The 17,084-nt window shown below is 51.6% G+C and overlaps 1 protein-coding gene across 1 annotated transcript in view; it reads left to right on the top strand.

Moving 5' to 3' along the window:
• Positions 1 to 2,038: 2,038 nt before the first annotated feature.
• VDR (vitamin D receptor) overlaps positions 2,039 to 17,084 on the top strand; it is a 55,298-nt gene continuing 40,252 nt past the window's right edge. Inside the window, exon 1 of the mRNA XM_029205200.1 lies at positions 2,039 to 2,116. The gene's annotated coding sequence lies outside the window, so the exon portion shown is untranslated. The remainder of the gene's footprint in view (positions 2,117 to 17,084) is intronic.

Genomic DNA, 17,084 nt, shown 5'->3' with positions numbered 1-17,084 from the left:
AAGAGCTGTGAAAAGACACTGCCAATTACTGTGGAACACTTAGGACTCATCTTCTACCACTTTTTGATAAGGTTTATTTTCAAGATGCCAGGTTCACCTGTCTGGCCAATTAAGCATTACGAAAGTGACTTCTGAGTGATCAACCTCTTCCAGAGGCTCATGAAACTTTCTGAGGATGTCCCAAAGTGTTGGTTGTTAGAGATTTCCTCTGACACTTTCCTGCCCACGAGATTCACTGCTAGCTTTCCCATGATGCTCTGGGCAAGGGGATTCTTTCTTTTACTTTCATTACAAGCAGCTAATCCATCCATCAGACTGGCAGGACCTCCAAAGGGGCACTTCCTTTCATCTGTTTCTCAGAATGGATAGCCCATTCCCAAGGTCAATCAAACAATCTGTGTCTCTTCTATTTTTTTTTTTTAACCTGTCCAGAGAGAAAGTGTCCATGATACTCCCTTAATGAACTGTTATGGTGCTTAACAAACGTCACTGTTTGAAGGTCCTTTTTTCTGTTTAGCCTCAGTCCATTTCTCTTGATCCAGTTACTGAGAGTCTGAGAGGGGCTGCTTATCATACAGTCTCGCATAACTGTTTCAGAAATGGATCAGAGGCTATTTTGCTGAGCTCTAGTACTACCCTTCATTGAATAGGTATGTAATGTTGGGCAAATCAACCTCTCTATACCTCATTTTCCCACCTGTTCAGCTTGTCCCTCTGAGCCATGGTTTCCTCCTCTGTAAAAGGTGAACGACAACATCTTCCCTGCCTAAAGGGGGTCACCAACTGCTGGATGACTTCCTGGGCATCTCTATTATAGAACATTACATTGTAATTACTATTTATTTCTATATTCTCCCACTGGACAGTGAGCTCGAAGGAGGGAACCACATCTTTTTCGGCTCTCCTCTAGCGTCTAGAGTGGTGCCTAGCACATAGCCAAGGAAACAGAGTTAATTTTTAGCCAAGATTTTCCATGGTGAATTTTCCGCATCCACCTACAATCCCAGGTCTCAGATGTACTTTTTTTTTTTTTTCATTTTAACATCTTTATTGGGGTATAATTTATTTACAATGGTGTGTTAGTTTCTGCTTTATAACAAAGTGAATCAGTTATACATACACATATGTTCCCATATCTCTTCCCTCTTGTGTCTCCCTCCCTCCCACCCTCCCTATTCCACCCCTCCAGGCGGTCACAAAGCACCGAGCTGATCTCCCTGTGCTATGCGGCTGCTTCCCACTAGCTATCTACCTTACGTTTGGTAGTGTATATATGTCCATGCCTCTCAGATGTACTTTTTACCTCCTTCCATCCCTTCACACCAATGTCGGATGGGATGGATGGTTGTGTGGGGCTGGGGTCCAGGGCCCAGGGAAGCTGAGACTAAACTTGTTTGGATGAGGTTCGCGACGGGCCGAGAACGTGGTCGGCCGTGGTCGCGCCCGAGGGGACATCGAGTAGGGGTGACAATGCAAATCCAGCCTCCTCTTCGGCCCCGTTTTCGTTCGCTCTTTTATACCAGCGTGTGGGATCGGGCTGGGCTCCCTGACGCTCTGCAGGAGTAACACGACGGCGGGCTGCACTGGGATTCTCCAAGAGCGCTCAGAGAACCTTTGGTGCCCGCCGCAGCTCCTCTCCACCCCCACCACAGAGCCCCGCAGACGACGGAGAAGTCCTGGCCGGGTCAGCCCAGGTGGGGGTGACACACCTGGAAGAGGCGTCCGCAGCAGGCTGGGTAGAACCACTGCGGTGGGGGGAGAGGGGAGGCATCACGGATTATCGCAGGCAAAATCGTGGATCTGCACACACATAACCATCGAAAGCTCTCACGCACGGAGGGCAGAGTTTGCCTTGCCCCGTGGACGGCAGTCTTGGAGGACTGGGCAGAGTCTCCCAGGAGACAGTGCAGTGGTTGATTCCAAGTCAAGATGGTTGCAGCGCAGTTGGAGCGCTGGGCAAGAGAGGACTAGATCTGTGGGCGGGGCCCAGGGGCGGGGTGGGGCGGGGCCTTGAGAGGGGCGGGGCCAGGAGCTGGGCTGTCTCTGCTTGTCAAAAGGCAGCCGCCGATCCCCAGGCGCCGGGAGCGCGGAGCAGCGTGCCCACACGCAGTACCAGGTGCGGACCCGGGACCGGCGAGGAGAGGGGGCCCCAGTATCGGGATTAGGCGCGGGGTGGGGGCGTCGGGGGTACCGGGTCTGAGTGCCCGTGTGCAAGCCCTAGAGTCTGGGCGAACTTGGCGACCGAGATCTGGGCTGTCGTGCCTTGAGGCTGGGGCACTAAGGGGACCCTGAGGTCTGAGAGAAAGCTGAAGTTCGTGCCAGGCTGGAGAGGGGAGCAGCGACCTCCTCGGGGCTCAGGCAGCGGATCACAGAAACGTTCCTCCAGCAGGGTGCTCGGCACTTGGGCAACAAGAAACATTTGTTTCCTTCCTCTGTCGGGCCGCCTCGGCATGAACTGGAGGAATAAGAAAGGGAGGGATGGGCTCTGTAGGGTGCTGAGGTCTTCTGGGGATGGAGTGTGTATAGCCTTGCTATCTTATAGGACCCACGCATGGTTACCTGCGATGATGGAATTGGATCTTTTAAGTAGAGTTTTTTTTTTCCTTTCCTTTTCTTTTCTAGCTTTTTTTTTTTTTTTTAAGCCACCAATTATTTTAGACCTGGTTGATCCAGTGCACTGGACTTATTTTCTCAGGAAAGCCCATCCATAGATGTCCACAGGAATTCAGGGGCAAGCATTTAACTGAGGAGGGGGCTCAAGGAGTAGCTTCTATTGGGGGAGTGAGGAGTCCCACATCTGTGGGTGGCGGATGAAGAGGATTTCAGGGGAAGTATCTAGGAGGGAACATCCTATGGTCGCCGGGGAGCAGTTTGACCTGGCCCCCCTCCCCCCATGGACCACTGAGGCTGAGACCTAGGCTGCCTGGGCTGGGAGAGCCCTGGGTCTCTGAACCCAGGCCCTTCCCTCATCTTCTCCTCCTCTTCCTCCTTCTCCATGCGGTGTGTGAGTCAACCTCCTGTCTGGGCTCAGCAGCCAGAGGGGCCAGAGCCCAGGCAAGCAGTTGGGCAGGCATTTTCTGAGCATTGCAAAAGCTCTCCTGGGCAGAGTTCAGCTCTGCACCAGCTCCCTGCTGGAAAGCTGGCTTCCTCATGGCTGGTGGTGGCCACTCCTGAAGGGGACACTCTGCACAGCAATGATTATGGGATGGCTATGGTATGACTCCAGAATGGGTTGACTGGGAAGGGATTGTGGCTTTGTGGTAAATCCACATCTCTTATTCTCCTGGGATCAGGAGGTGCATCCCAGCACGGCAGAATTTTCCAGCCCCTCATATGCCATTTCTGCCTAGTGATCTTGTTAGCTGCCTATGTGTGTTAGGGAGGTGGGTGTGCACAAGAGATTGGGAAAGACTCTGGGATAAGGGAAGCCGTGGTGCTGGCAAAGGTTTTAAGTCAGGCTGGGAAGTGGGGGTGGTTTGCTGAGGTGGGAATGGATTATCTGGACACTGGAGCCTCAACTTTACGAACCAAGAGTGCTGTGTTTCGGGGGGACCTTCCTCATCCCACCCCTGTCCAAGTGCTGGAGGGGATTGTGAGTCCTTCTGGAATGGTGTCAGTATTGTATGCAGCCAGACCAGGAGGCTATTAAGACTGCAGATTTCTCTCTGGCTTTTGCTTTGGGTGTTTTAGATCCTTGAGCAGAAGTAGGGGCCCCATTTGGCCCCTACTCAGTGGCCTCTCTGGACCCATTTGAAGACAATCCACAAGCAGGCTAGGGGGCTGACTCAAACTGCAAACAGCTGGGGAATTCACAGCCTGTGCTCTGGCTGGGTCCCATGACTTCAGTTTGGCTGTCCCTCATCAGCCATGACTTGGACCCTTTCCAGGGTAATGGATAAGAAAGGGGGGAAGAGAAAAAGGATGAGAAAAGAGGAGAGTGGGGTAAGGAAGGAGGGAAAGAAGAGGGTTAGGGTTAGGGAGCTTTCCTCACCACTCACAGCCAAGACCATCACACTCTATTTGTATAAATACTGTGGAAGGTCTGATGCTGTTTGAGGTGCCCTAGTTACTTGTGTTCATGGTTTCTCGGTCTTCTTTCCCTATTTGACCTCAGAACTGATCTCCTTTGGGCACCGAGTCCCAGAGGAAGCACCAGGAGGACCTCTTGGACCCACACCGTCCACTCCCAGAACACATAGCCAGTGTTAAAACCAATGTCTTTCACATTTGGAGGAAGGCCTGGGGTCTAGTGGGCCAGACCAAGTGGTTATCCAAGACAGGAGAAGGACTTGCAGTTGTTCATTTCTTTACCCCACATCCTGAGGAGGCAGAGGTCATCCTGCCTGAGAGCCAGAGTTTCTCTGCAAGAAACTGGCCGGTGCTTACATCCAGCAGGTGGGCTCTAGTGGCCAGAGAGCCAGAGTCATGAGCACCTGGAGGTCTGAGCTAGGATGGCACTCCAGTGTGTTGCTGGACAGGATGAGCTATAGGAGCTCCAGCTCTCCATTTGTTACTGTTTACGTCTGGTTTGGATGCAGGTAAAGAGAAGTAAGGAAATGACAAGATTTTCTTAAGAGCCTCTTGTGTGCCCAGCATGGTACTAGGCCCTCTGAGGGATAACAGGGAACAGAGCCCACCAGACCGGGCCTCTTCCCCCTAGACGGTCTGAGCTCAGACTGGGCAGTGGCTGGCGGTATCTTCTTCCACTACAGTCCAGTTCTCAGGGGGTCCAGCTGGACAGGAGCCAGCCTGGCTGTAGCTCTGGACCACTAAGGTCTTGCTTCTAGTTATGCTTTTCTCCGGTTCCCCATTGACTGTCTCCTGTCTCAGTGCCCTCTTGGATGTGCTAGAGAGAGTGACTGTATAATTTATTGCCCAAACTGGGAGAATTTTGAGAGTGAAAGGGGTGTGATGAATAATTAAACCCAAGCTGTTCAGGACAAATTGGAACATTGAGGCATTCTAGCGAACCCCACCCCAGACCCAGCGGAGGTCACGGTGATGAGGGGAAGATGGGTGGGTGTGGGTTTAATGAGGAGAAGATGGGGGTGGTGCTTAATGATGAGGGGAAGATGGGGGTAGCCTGCTCTGTGGTGTTATCGCTAATTGCAGTCTCTCCCTGAGGGCAGCACTGCCCTCGGCCACCCTCTCTCTGGACTAGCCTAGTGTTCACTCCCTTCCCCTTGCCTGCGACTTCCCTTCACCCTTGACTTGTGAGTGGCCTCCCTTTGGTTTTCCTGCCCCACCCCTACCTCAGACAGGGACAGGAAGGCCTGCCAACTTGCCTTCAGGTGCCCCTGGGGAACTGGGATTTATACTGAAGCCAAGACTCAGCCTCACGCTTCCTCTTCTCTCTTCCCCCAAACCTTTAGTCTCTTCATTCTGTCCGTCCATCTTCCCAGACCTCCGGGGGCCCCACTGTCCTGCGGGAAACTCAGCATTAAAGCGGGTAGACAACCAGGAAGGGTAGGGTAGTCAAACCTTGCCCATGTGGATAAAGGACACAGGTCACTTGTAATCAGGTTCTGGGGAAATGGTAAGCAAAGTGGAAGTCAGGGCCGAGAGAAACTGCATAGCAGGGGAGGGAGCCAGGTCCCCTGGACACTGGAGCTTGACTCTTGGCTTGTCTGACTACTGGGGAAATGGTCCAGGGTAGGGACAGACTCCTCTCAACCCCGACTAAAGGGGTTGGTGGTGGCAGGTGACTGCAGCCTGCTGTGGAGACATGTGGAAGAGAAACTGCCTTCCCTCCTTGGTCCTTGTGGCCCAGATGCTCAGGGTGGGTTCCCTGGAGAGTCCCCAGAGGTTCAGCATGAGAGATGGGGCGCCGGTCATGGGGGTGGAGCCTCCTTGATGACTGTGTAGTGACTCTGTCCACTGTGGCAGGAAGGAAGTCGTTCTCATCACCGACAAATGAAAACGGCAGGTGAAGACCTCTTGGGAAGTCCCACCCTTTGAAGCAACTTATGGGGAGGGGAGAGGAGAGAGCTTCAGGGGTGGCAGGGGTGGCAGGCTGGTAGGTAAATGGCAAAGGCAGAAGGAACAGACGCTCGGGGAGTCTGAGTGTGTGTCATACCTTCGCAAACCTGCCCGACAGGTCCCGTGCCAAGGAATAGACCAAGCTGTCTATTCCACAGTCTTTGCCACACAAAGTCCCCATTCTGCACAGGGCAGGGGCCTGGTCCTGAGCATGGCGTAGGCAGCTGCACCAGTGAGAAAGTGGAGTTTGGGCAGGACCCAGCAGCCAGTTCCTGGGAAGCCGCTGCCTCTCATTGGCCTTCTGATGACAGGTTGAACCTTTGAGGTGTTATGCAAAGTGTGATATTCTAGGCCCTGTGAGGCACCCATGAGGCCCAAAGCTTAGCTGGTGACACATCCAGTGTGTGCCACCTGCTGGCACTGGAGCTGTAGCTCCAGGAACAGCTACTTACAGAGCACTCAGCCCAGTGGTACCAGGTGCTGGGCCCCAGACGCCGCGTGCACTGCCCCCCAGAGCTGTCACAGCTTGTGAGACAAGAACCACCGCCATGTTCATTTTACAAAACTGGGGAAACCGAGGATTGGGGAGGTAGAGCCATGTGCCAAGGTGACACAGCTGGTGAGAGGGAGTGTCAGGACTCACACTGGGTCTGTCTTAACCTCAGGGAACCCTGCCACCTCTGCCCTTACCAGGTGGCCGCAAGCATTCAGGGCCTGCCTCACACATAATAGGCCTGCAGAAATGTCCCTGAGCAGCAGGCTTAGATTATGTAGCAGTTTGAATGAATTGACCTGGGAGCAAGTTCAGTTTGTCCAAAGGTTACTCTGGGGACAGTGGCCTCTCAGAGGAGGCTCCCTCTGCCATACCCTCAGGCCTCGGTGCCTCTCTGGCAGTCTTGGGTACCTTATTTGGGTAAAAACAGCAGACAAGGGCTTCCCTGGTGGCACAGCGGTTGAGAGTCCGCCTGCCGATGCAGGGAGCACGGGTTCGTACCCCGGTCCGGGAGGATCCCACATGCCGCGGAGCGGCTGGGCCCGTGAGCCATGGCCGCTGAGCCTGCGCGTCTGGAGCCTGTGCTCCGCAACGGGAGAGGCCACAACAGTGAGAGGCCCGCGTACCGCAAAAAACAAAACAAAACAGCAGACAAGAACCCGAGGGAGATAGCTCTGTGTGGAGAGATTGCAGGGATCAAAGAAGACTTGGGAGGTCTGGAAGGCAAATAAGAAACTCTCAGTTTCAAACAGACCACTTTATTGATGACCTTCTATGTGCTAAATGCACCAAGGAAGAAAAGGCCATTGTCCCACTGGCCAACTGGGAGCTATTCTCACCTTGTTTACCTCTTCCTCTCCTGGCTACCCCTTAAGGAACACTCCCCAACCTACCCACCTGGAAAGAGAAACAGACTCCAGCCTCACCTGACGGCCTCTGCCAGGCACTGTGCTGATCACTTTCCTTGTCTCCTTTAATCTTCCCAGCTTTTCTTGGGAGTAAGTTACTAGTGTTCCCTCCAGCATGCATACGGGAAATGAAGGTTTAAAGAGATGCAGTAACCTGCACCATGCTGTAAAGTGAACCCATGACCACAGCTCTACGCTGTGTGCCGGTGATGGGCCTGGCTGTACAAACCACTCTAAACGCCAGAGCCAGAGCCTGGAGACACGTAGAAGGAGGAGAAAACACTGAGCCAGCCCCTCAGCTGGGGTTCCCAGGGTTTCTTGGTAAATGGCTGAAATTTTAGGCAGTGCTATTAGGAGCTGTGCTAGCCGCCTTGCAGAATGGGAGAAACGCTGGTTTTGAGTTAGACACACTTAGGTTTAAATTCTGGCTTTGTGTGTCACTTTGTAAGGTTGAAATTCTGGCTTTGTCACTTTGTAGCTCGTGACCTTGGGCATGTTTCTTAATCTCTCTGAATCTCAGTTTCCTTATCTGTAAAGTGGGATAAGAATAACTCCCTTGCAGTGTTGTGTGAGGATTAGAGATGATACAAGTGGAGCGCCTGGCACGATGTAAGCCCCAGAAGAGCTTGTGCAGACAGTCATTCACTAGATATGCGCTGAGCACCTACTGGGTGTCAGGTACTATTCAAGACACTGGGAATTTAACAGTGAAAAGAAAAGACTCTTGCAATTGTTTTCAAATTTCGTAGACCAGAAACTTATCATTTCTGAGAGGTCCTTTTAGAAGCCAGGAATGGCTAAACTCAGATTCAGTAAATTGATTTCTCTTGCTGTTATTTGTTAGCTGATGAGCTTGGAAAAGTCGTTTAGCTTCTCCAAGACTCTATTTTTTTAAACTGTGAAATACATCATACACACAAGAGTATACAATAGGCCTATGTATACATTAAAGGGTAGTGTAATATATCCTGACCCACCACCTAAGTTTGGAGTGGAACGTTTACAGAAGCTTAAAAGCCCCCTTTCCTCTTCCCAGTTGCATCCCCTTCCTCACTCTCCACCACACTGTAACTAATATTATGAATTTTAGTTAATATTTTCTTGCTTTTCTTTGCAAGTTATCATCTCTGTATGCTTTACAAAACAGTGTATTGTTTAGTTTTACATCTTTGGAGTCTACCTACACGTGTATTGTCTGCGATGCACTTTTTTCACTCAATAGCGTGTTTCTGAGATTCATCCACTTCGAAGCACACAGCTGTATTGATTAGTTTTCAGTGCAGTGTCGTATTCCATAAGAATATGCCACAATTTGTTCATCCTTCCTCTTGTTGATGAGCATCTGGGCTGTTTCCGGTTTGGGGCTATTATGATAAGCTAATACTGCTAGGAAGATGTTGTGCTTGTCTTCTGGTGCATGTGTAGGCTTTTCTCTAGGGCACATACCTAGGAATGGAGTTGATGGGTCACACGGAATTCCCTGTTTGGCATTACTCTACATGTCTTCCACAGTGACGGTACCAAAAACACTCCTTTAAGTAAACACTCCTTTAAGATAAAAGTTCCCATGGTTCCCCATCCTTTTTAACACTTGGTATAGACTTCATTTCTAAAATGAAAAAGTTGTACTAGATGAGCTTCCTTTTTTTTTTTTTCTCGGTACGTGGGCCTCTCACTGTTGTGGCCTCTCCCGTTGCGGAGCACAGGCTCCAGATGCACAGGCTCAGCGGCCATGGCTCACGGGCCTAGCCACTCCGCGACATGTGGGATCTTCCCGGACCGGGGCACGAAACCGTGTCCCCTGCATCGGCAGGTGGACTCTCAACCACTGCGCCACCAGGGAAGCCCTAGATGAGCTTCTAAAGTCTCTTTCGGCTATAATAAGTGTATCATTCTTAACCTCAGGACCTGGTTTCTGGCTTATGTGTGTGCCTGTCTGATGTGTGGTGTACAGGTGGCCCCGTAAATGCCACAGCCTGACTCTGAGAGCCCTTTGCGAGGTCTCCAGGTGCAGCTGAAGCCCTTCCTCACTGGACTTCCCCTGACAGTGGGTGAGGGATCCCGTGGCTCTACATCCTTCCCAACACTTGCTGCTCTGTTCAGTTCAACCGAGAGGCTGATGTCAGGGCTGAGGACATACCAGGTGCTCAATTAATACCCACTGAATTGCATTTTTGCCAAATGGATTGGGAGGGATGTATATTTTCCCTGAGCATTGATTTTAAGAACAAGACATGCAAGTATCAGAATCATGTATGTGCTAGTTAGTTAACACATGTATGTGTTAGCTAGTGCTAACTAGAGCGCTGGGGCTGGGGACAGGGATGGGATTTATGTCTGTCTTGGGCTTCTTGATCATTTGAAGGCTCTAGGTGAGGTGAACCGAGGTTAGTAGTCTCCACTGACCAATTGTGCAGAGTCTGGCCTTGAAATTTGACCCTCTGGCTTGTCTGGTTGGAGAGCAGGGGGCGTCTGGAAGATGGGGTGAAGAGAACAGAGGAGGTGCCAAATAGGCTGGGCAGAAGTAACTTCCCACCTCTGGCAGAAGTTCGGAAATTCAGAGCCTTTTGGAGCAAAGACCTCTGCCCCGAGGGTGTTTTCCAGCATCATCCTGGCCAGCCTGGAACCGTCCCATTCCCCCTCCACTGGCACTACCTGCTACCACAGGAGGAGGTGAATGCCCACAGAGAATCCCCTTCCAAGAGTTGAACACTCTGCCCGGGAGTGGAGGGTACCGGTTTGAAAGGTGTTAGATATACTCAGTGTCCTGGAAGCCAAATAAGCAGCCAGCTGCCCACCCACCCAGCCACCCACGGGACAAAAGAATGTGGCTGGTCGGGCAGTAGCATGGGCCACCCCAGCCCACAATCCCGTAATTACCCATCGAGTCTGTGCCTGTCAGCTCCACGGGCAGGCGAGTGCCTCTGCCCTGGGCCTTATCTTGGTCACCAGGCCCATGCTGGGCTCAGCGGCAGGGCCTCACCTATCCTTCAGCCACTTCTACCCCCAACTCTGCCCCAGTGTCTCTCTCTGTACCAACCTTTGACCCTTTTGAAGCTCGCATATCGTATAGTAGCTGATAATCATAATAAACAAAAAGGTTACTATAACTTAATATGTTCCAGGCACTGGGTTAAATGTTTTTCGTGCATCTTCTCATATATGCCTCTCAATAATCCCATGAGGTAGGTAATATTGTTATCCCCACTTTACAGAAGAGGAAACTGAGTTTGAACAAGTTAAGAGGCTAAATTTCTTGCCCAAAGCCATCGAGCTCCCAAGTCAGAACCGGAACTTAAATTCAGGTCTTTCTAAGACCCGACGTGGGGTCCTTCTTCGCCTGCCACTGCCTGTCCTGCCCTGCGTCCCGGTCCTTCAGCTCCCCAACCCCTTCCTGTCTGAAGAGGGCTGGAAAAAGAGGCAGCAGGTGGTGTCAGTGGAGGGGGAATTGGACGGTTCCAGGCTGGCCAGGATGATGCTGGAAAACACCTTCAGGGCAGAGTTCTTTGTTCCAAAAGTCTCTGAATTTCTGGACTTGTGCCAGAAGAGGGAAGTTACTTCTGCCCAGCCTATTTCGCAAGCTTGCCAACTTCTTGGGCGCCATGATGTTGAGAATTGGGGGATGGGCTGCCTCAGGTAAAATTCCATTATAATGAATGCCATCTAAGATCTGAATGGCTTGGTTAAAATGGAATTATTTTAACCTGGGTGCAGTGGAAGAACTCAGATATGCAGCCTGAGAAACTAGAAATGAAATGGAGTTGATTCACCCTTGAGTGTCTCTTAGGGAGGCTCTGGGAGGGTTTGGAGCCTAGGAGAAGGGTCAGATGCACCCCAGTTTCTCCTTGAATGCCAGGCTCCCCGGTGGTTGGGCAGGACTTGGAGGGAGCAAGGCTGTGACTGTCCAGTTGTCTATTTCCCCCACTGTGCTGTGAGCCCCTGAGAAGATCTCTGAACCCCATCTCTGAGGTGTCACCACTCCACACAATACCTAACTCATCATGGATATGCTCAGTAGATGTCTATTGGGTTGTTTTTTAGGTAGACCGGGTCCCCTAAGCTAGAAAAGAGAGTTGGAGGGCAATCACTTCGTGTGACTAAAACATCCTTAAAAATCTGGATTGCAGCTCAGATGAATTGAACCAACTGTGCATAATAACAAGCGCTAACACTGAGCAGGTGCCACGCACCAGGCCCTGTGCTGAGCACTTTACATACATTATCTCATTTAATCCTCACAGATGAATGAGGTAGGTATTGTTATTTTTCTCATTTGACAGGCGAGGGAACGGAAGCGTAGAGAGCTCAGGTCATTGGCTCTGGTCACACCTCTGGCAGGGAGGGAAGGCAGGGTTGGCACCCTGGCAGGCTGCCTCCAGAGCCTCTTCTCTCAAGTGTCTCCCTCATCACAGAGCTCGGCTGAAGCTGGGGGCTTGTTCCGGGAACTAGGGCCAGGTAGGTAACAGTGAGTGCAAACCCTGGTGGGATGGCACAAGCCTGGTCTAGAGGGACAGCCCCGCCTCAGGCCAGCAGGGTGGCCACTGGAACTTTAGCACAGTGTGGCCAGATTATACAATATTTTTAATAGGAAGCGGGACATCCAGGTTTTTTCCAAAAGTCAAATCTCTCTCTTTTTTGGAAACATTGACAGCCAATCCAAAAAGGTATAATCACTGGTGGTGATGGGTAGGGGGGTGACAGACAGAACTCATTCATGGTCAGGTTTAGCCTGTAGGCCTCCTGTGTGTCCTCTGGTAGTTTCTTTCCTTTAAGAGATGACTGTTACCTGGAGAGGGACCAGGAAAGCCCTAGTGTATATAGAATTCCTTACCAAAGGCATGAATGATTCCTCTCCATGGGTACTCCTCCCATCGTGTGATAATACTTTACAATGCAGAGTGTTTCTTTCTAGAGAGTTATAATGAAATCTTTCAGTCTGATGATAAAAAATAAATCCTCCCCTTTCCTCCTTATCTTTCTCTCTCCCTCCCTCCTTCCTTCCTTCCTCCTTCCTCCTCTACTGTGTCTTCCCAGTCAGATATTTCCCTATAGATATTAGAAGGAAGGTTCGATGTAGAAAAATCAAAAGGAAACTAACAGTCAAAGAAAGGGTCTCTAGCCCCCGCCCCCCCCTCAAAAAAAAGTGACATTTTTGGATTGGGCTCGGTAGGCAATGAATGACGCTTATCAGGCCGGGTCTGAAACCCTCACTGCACTGTGGGCTCTCCCGGGCTGTGAGGACCTCATGCTGTCAGAGACGGGATCACGCTCCATGTTATACTTCAAAATGTTTTCTCACAGCTTTTCCCTTTATGCCTGAGAATAGGCCTCCCTCTCCCTCTTAAATACCTGGGAAAATAATTGTAAACTAAAAACTAACATTGGTATGCAGTATAACAATTTTATAACACACTTTTTTTTTTATCTCAGCTGATACAACATTCCTGTGTGATAGGCAAATGGGTGTAGAATCCCCTTTTGGAGGCTTGGTAAAGTAGCAATGTTTAATTCTTTTCCTTCCATTCCATAAGACAGCCATAGCCAGGAAGGATTGAAACCTGGTGTGCGGGGAGCCCCTGGCTCCCCCAGGCCTTCCCATACCTGCCGCCCTCACCCCTCACCTGGCATCCACAGGTGGGAGGGTAGGCGGGACAGCTGGTAGTCCGGAGCCCCTGACTGAGGTCTCCACCTCCCTGAAATTCCCGCTCCAGGGTGAGTGTGGTGTGGGGCACGGGGAAGGCCCTAAACCAAAGAGTGGCCCGTGGCCAGCCTCCTCTCCACGCCCACCCCGACTGCCTGTCACCCTGAGCTATTATTCCCCAAGCTGGGCAGAAAATATCTCACTCAAGAGAATTATTTTTGTCTCTGTTAAACGTCAATCCTGGATTACTGAAAAGCCTGGCTGCAGAAGTGTGTTTCAGGACAGGAGGAGTACTGGGAAAAGTGGTGAGTCGGGGAGCAAAGGGGAAGCGGTGGGTGGAGGGGTACCACCTCTTTCCCCAGGGGCTGCGATGGCCTTCTTCCCTAGAAATCTGCTCATAGGGCTGCCTGACCAGCGGCCACTCCAGCTGACCGTGTGCAGCCTGCCCAGCCAGCTGGAGTGCAGTTCACTCACAGCTCCTTTGATTGAGTGCAGGCCCTGAGCTGGTCCATCAGATTCCTTCTCCAGGGATGTTTGCCTCTGCCCGAAGGAGTGTTGAGTGAAGGGAGTAGAAATTCTGTTACCTGGTGTGGAGGTCCAGGTGGGCAGCTGGGGGGCTGCAGACAGCCAAGGAGGGAAAGAAGTTGTTGCTCTGGAGTATAGACCTCCTCCCCCTCTTAAATACCTGGGAAAATGATGGTAAACTAATAACTAACATTGGTACGGAGTATAGCAATTTTATAACACGCTTTTTTTTTTTTTTTTTTTTGCGTTACGTGGGCCTCTCACTGTTGTGGCCTCTCCCATTGCAGAGCACAGGCTCCGGACGCGCAGGCTCAGCGGCCATGGCTCACGGGCCCAGCCGCTCCGCGGCATGTGGGATCTTCCCGGACCGGGGCACGAACCCGTGTCCCCTGCATCGGCAGGCGGACTCTCAACCACTGCGCCACCAGGGAAGCCCTAACACGCTTTTTTTTTAAATCTCAGCGGATACAACAATCCTGTGAGAGGATTGTTGGAGACCTGGTCTCAGCTTCTCCTGTACCCTGAGGCAGCATTGAATGCCACTCTGTGTGGCGAATCTGTTCCATCTTTGCCCCTGGGTACCAAAGAAAAACAAGGAAGAGGAAGATAGCCAATGGGTAGGGTTAGGGTGGAGGGTTTAGTTTGGAGAGGGTTCATGGGTTAGGACAAAGGCCACTATTTCCTACCACTTTGTGGCCCCAGGGAAGAATCCTCCAGCGGTTTGGCCTGAAACATTGAAACAAGAGGGTTATCTTCAATGATAGCTCTAAGGGGAAGGCTGTGCTTGTGTCATGTCATGGGCCAGCAGTGAGCGTGGACGTCTGGACCCAGGGTAGGGGCTGGCGTGTGCCCACACATGCAGCGGACTTCCCACACATGTCCATGGCGCAAGTTGTTCGTGACCATAGTGTGTGTGTGGTTGGTGCCCTTAGAGGGATTCCTGGCAACAGGGAAGTGACCTTGTTGACTGGGAGAGAGGAGTAAGCCGAGCGCGCTGGTGGACGCAAATGTGGGGACCGGTGGGTTCTGTGGTAAGGCAACCGCATCTGGCCACCCTGGACAGATTGATGCATCAAATAAGGATTGACTGGTGACGTGCCACTGAATTGTTCACAACTTCCATCACAACTTCCATTGTTGAATCTTTTGTTCTTTCTTTGGGTTTTCTCTCACAAAAAGTATGTTTTCCTATTTAGCTGGGCAGGATTTTCCAGAATTCTCTCCTCTACCTCTCCCTTCCAACTCCATTACTGATGGAATAATCCCAGGGGAAAGCATCCCCCCCCAAAGGAGAACAAGGGGTGTGCATTAGTGCAGTAGAAGAGGCCCGCTGCCTTCCTGACCTGGGGGGCCCTTTCTCCGTGAGCAGTTGGGAAGGAGGCCCATTTTTACTTCCTTCACAAATCTCAAGGTCAATTCCGGTTGGAATGGGAAGCTGAATGGAGTCTGAAAGTCTTTGGCTGCAAAATATCATTGCAGTAATTTAAAATTCCTGGTATTCAAGACTCAGTGTGTTTACGAGAAGTACACTCGGTAGAGGAAAGAATGGAATTTACTTCCGACTGAAATGAGTGTGGTCAGTTGGTTTATTCCTTTCTTGCGTCCCCTCTCTCTCTCCAGCCATATGGAGCTAGTTTCTCCGCCTCCAAAATGCTCTTTCCCTTTTGCCTCATAGCCTTTGCTCACATGGTATCACCTGCCCGGACCCCTCTTTACCCTTCTCACCACTGCCATGTTAAACTATGGTCCTTTCTGTCTCAGTTAAGGCGCAGAGAAGTGACGTCCTCTAAAGAGCCTCTCTCCCTCTCCTCCAAGACCAGGCCAGGTGCTCTCCCACGTGCTCCTGTCACACCTGTGCCTACCTGTATTGCAGTGGGGATCTGAGTTGGAGATTCCTGTTTGTCTCCCTCAGTAGACTGTAAGCTTCATGAGGGCCGGGTCTCTGGGCGGCTCACCGTGGTGTCTCTGAGTCCTAGTATACAGCATGCCACATAGTCAGTGCTTAAAACCAGGCAGGGGTCACCATCATAGATAAGGCATCAGAGGCCAGAACCAATACCCAGCACAGTGTGAGGCCAAGAAGAAATGCTGTGGCCTCCTTGGCCCTCCAGTATGGTCCCCAAGAAGAGATCTACACAGCACAGCAGGGTGGCTGGAATTCTGACTAAACAGAAGCCCTGGAAAAGCTCTATTGGGGAAATCATTCACACAGGAACTGAATAGCAGCTTGCGGGTGTCTGCTGCTACCCTCTAAGGTAAATGGGAGCCTCCCCACTTGGCCTCTTCCTGGGAAGCCTCATGAATACGTGAGAAGTGTTCACCTCTTCACTAATAATGCAGAAGAGAGACAGGATGCCTTTGGGTAAATCAGCCCCTTATGGGACTGGAGCTGTCTGGTAGAGAGTTACCCCAGCCCCACCCCTCTCAGAGGACCCTGGGATCCCTCATGGATTCTGACACAGGCCTCAGAATCTATCCTAGAATAAGTGAATGGCTTTCCAGGGCTGCCAAGAGCCAGGGTGGCTGCAGCCCTTACTGCCCCGCCCCCGGCTCCGACCCCCTGGCCTCTGCCAGCCTTTCCCATCACTCTGCCTTCCAATGCCTGCTGTGGTGGCCCTGAATGGGGCGAGGAAGTGCCGCTGCCCTGATAACCGAAAGGGGGCGCCCCCGGGCTGCTGAGCAAGGTCCCACTAAGGGGAGAACAGATGCCCTATAAGCCCTGGATGCCGGAGAAGGTAGGAAAGAGACTCACGGGGTGAGAGAGGGAAAGGACGCGCTATGAGCAGAAGCAGTGAGCAATCGGTGGCACCTTGGGAGTCACGGCCTCATCTTCCTTGTGGAGGAAAAGTCCAGATGTGTAGCCCAGCTTCTCTGCTTGTCAGGGAGAGATTAGAACCATCCGTTCTCCCTACCCCGAGCAGCCGGATTTTTAGGAGTCGCAGCCAAACGGGTGGGGTCGTCCGTTTTTTCCCAGTTCGGCAGATATGTGGCTCTCTGGGCAATGTTTGTTTGGGGTGGAGCCTCGGGGATGGAGAACAGGCTTCCTGGCCTCCATGGCACCTCTCTGGGCCCTGAACTCTCCGCAGTTGTACTAACAACAGTAACCGCTCTAATAATGAGAGCAAACATATAAGCTCCAGTGTGCCGGGCCCTGTGCTGAGTGCTGCGCAGAGATCTTGGTCCCCGTGACCACCTGTGACCTGGGCACTGTCATGTCCCTATTTGTAGATGAGGACACAGGGACGGGTTCTGGGGGAAGCTGGACAGTAGTCAGGTAGCCAAGGGTGTCAGGCTGGCCGAGGTGATTGTGGAGGTGAGCAAGGGATCTGATGCCAAGGATCCCGAATATCTCGCTTGGAGTTGGCAGGACCTGGGACTTGGGTACTACCTTTCCCACAGTGCAGGAAGAGGCTGAGGGATTCAGAGATTGCATTGATCCCAGCAGGCATAAACTTGGGCCTACATGAACTTGGGCTGGGGACCAGCAGTCAGAAAGATGCTTAAGCTGGGGAGAGGGTCATGGGGCACTAAAAACTGG

This window comes from Monodon monoceros, unplaced genomic scaffold, assembly GCF_005190385.1.
Source record: "Monodon monoceros isolate NGI ecotype Baffin Bay Population unplaced genomic scaffold, NGI_Narwhal_1 Super_Scaffold_6, whole genome shotgun sequence".
Lineage (NCBI taxonomy): Eukaryota > Metazoa > Chordata > Mammalia > Artiodactyla > Monodontidae > Monodon > Monodon monoceros.
This window is presented reverse-complemented; position numbering and strand designations above follow the sequence as displayed.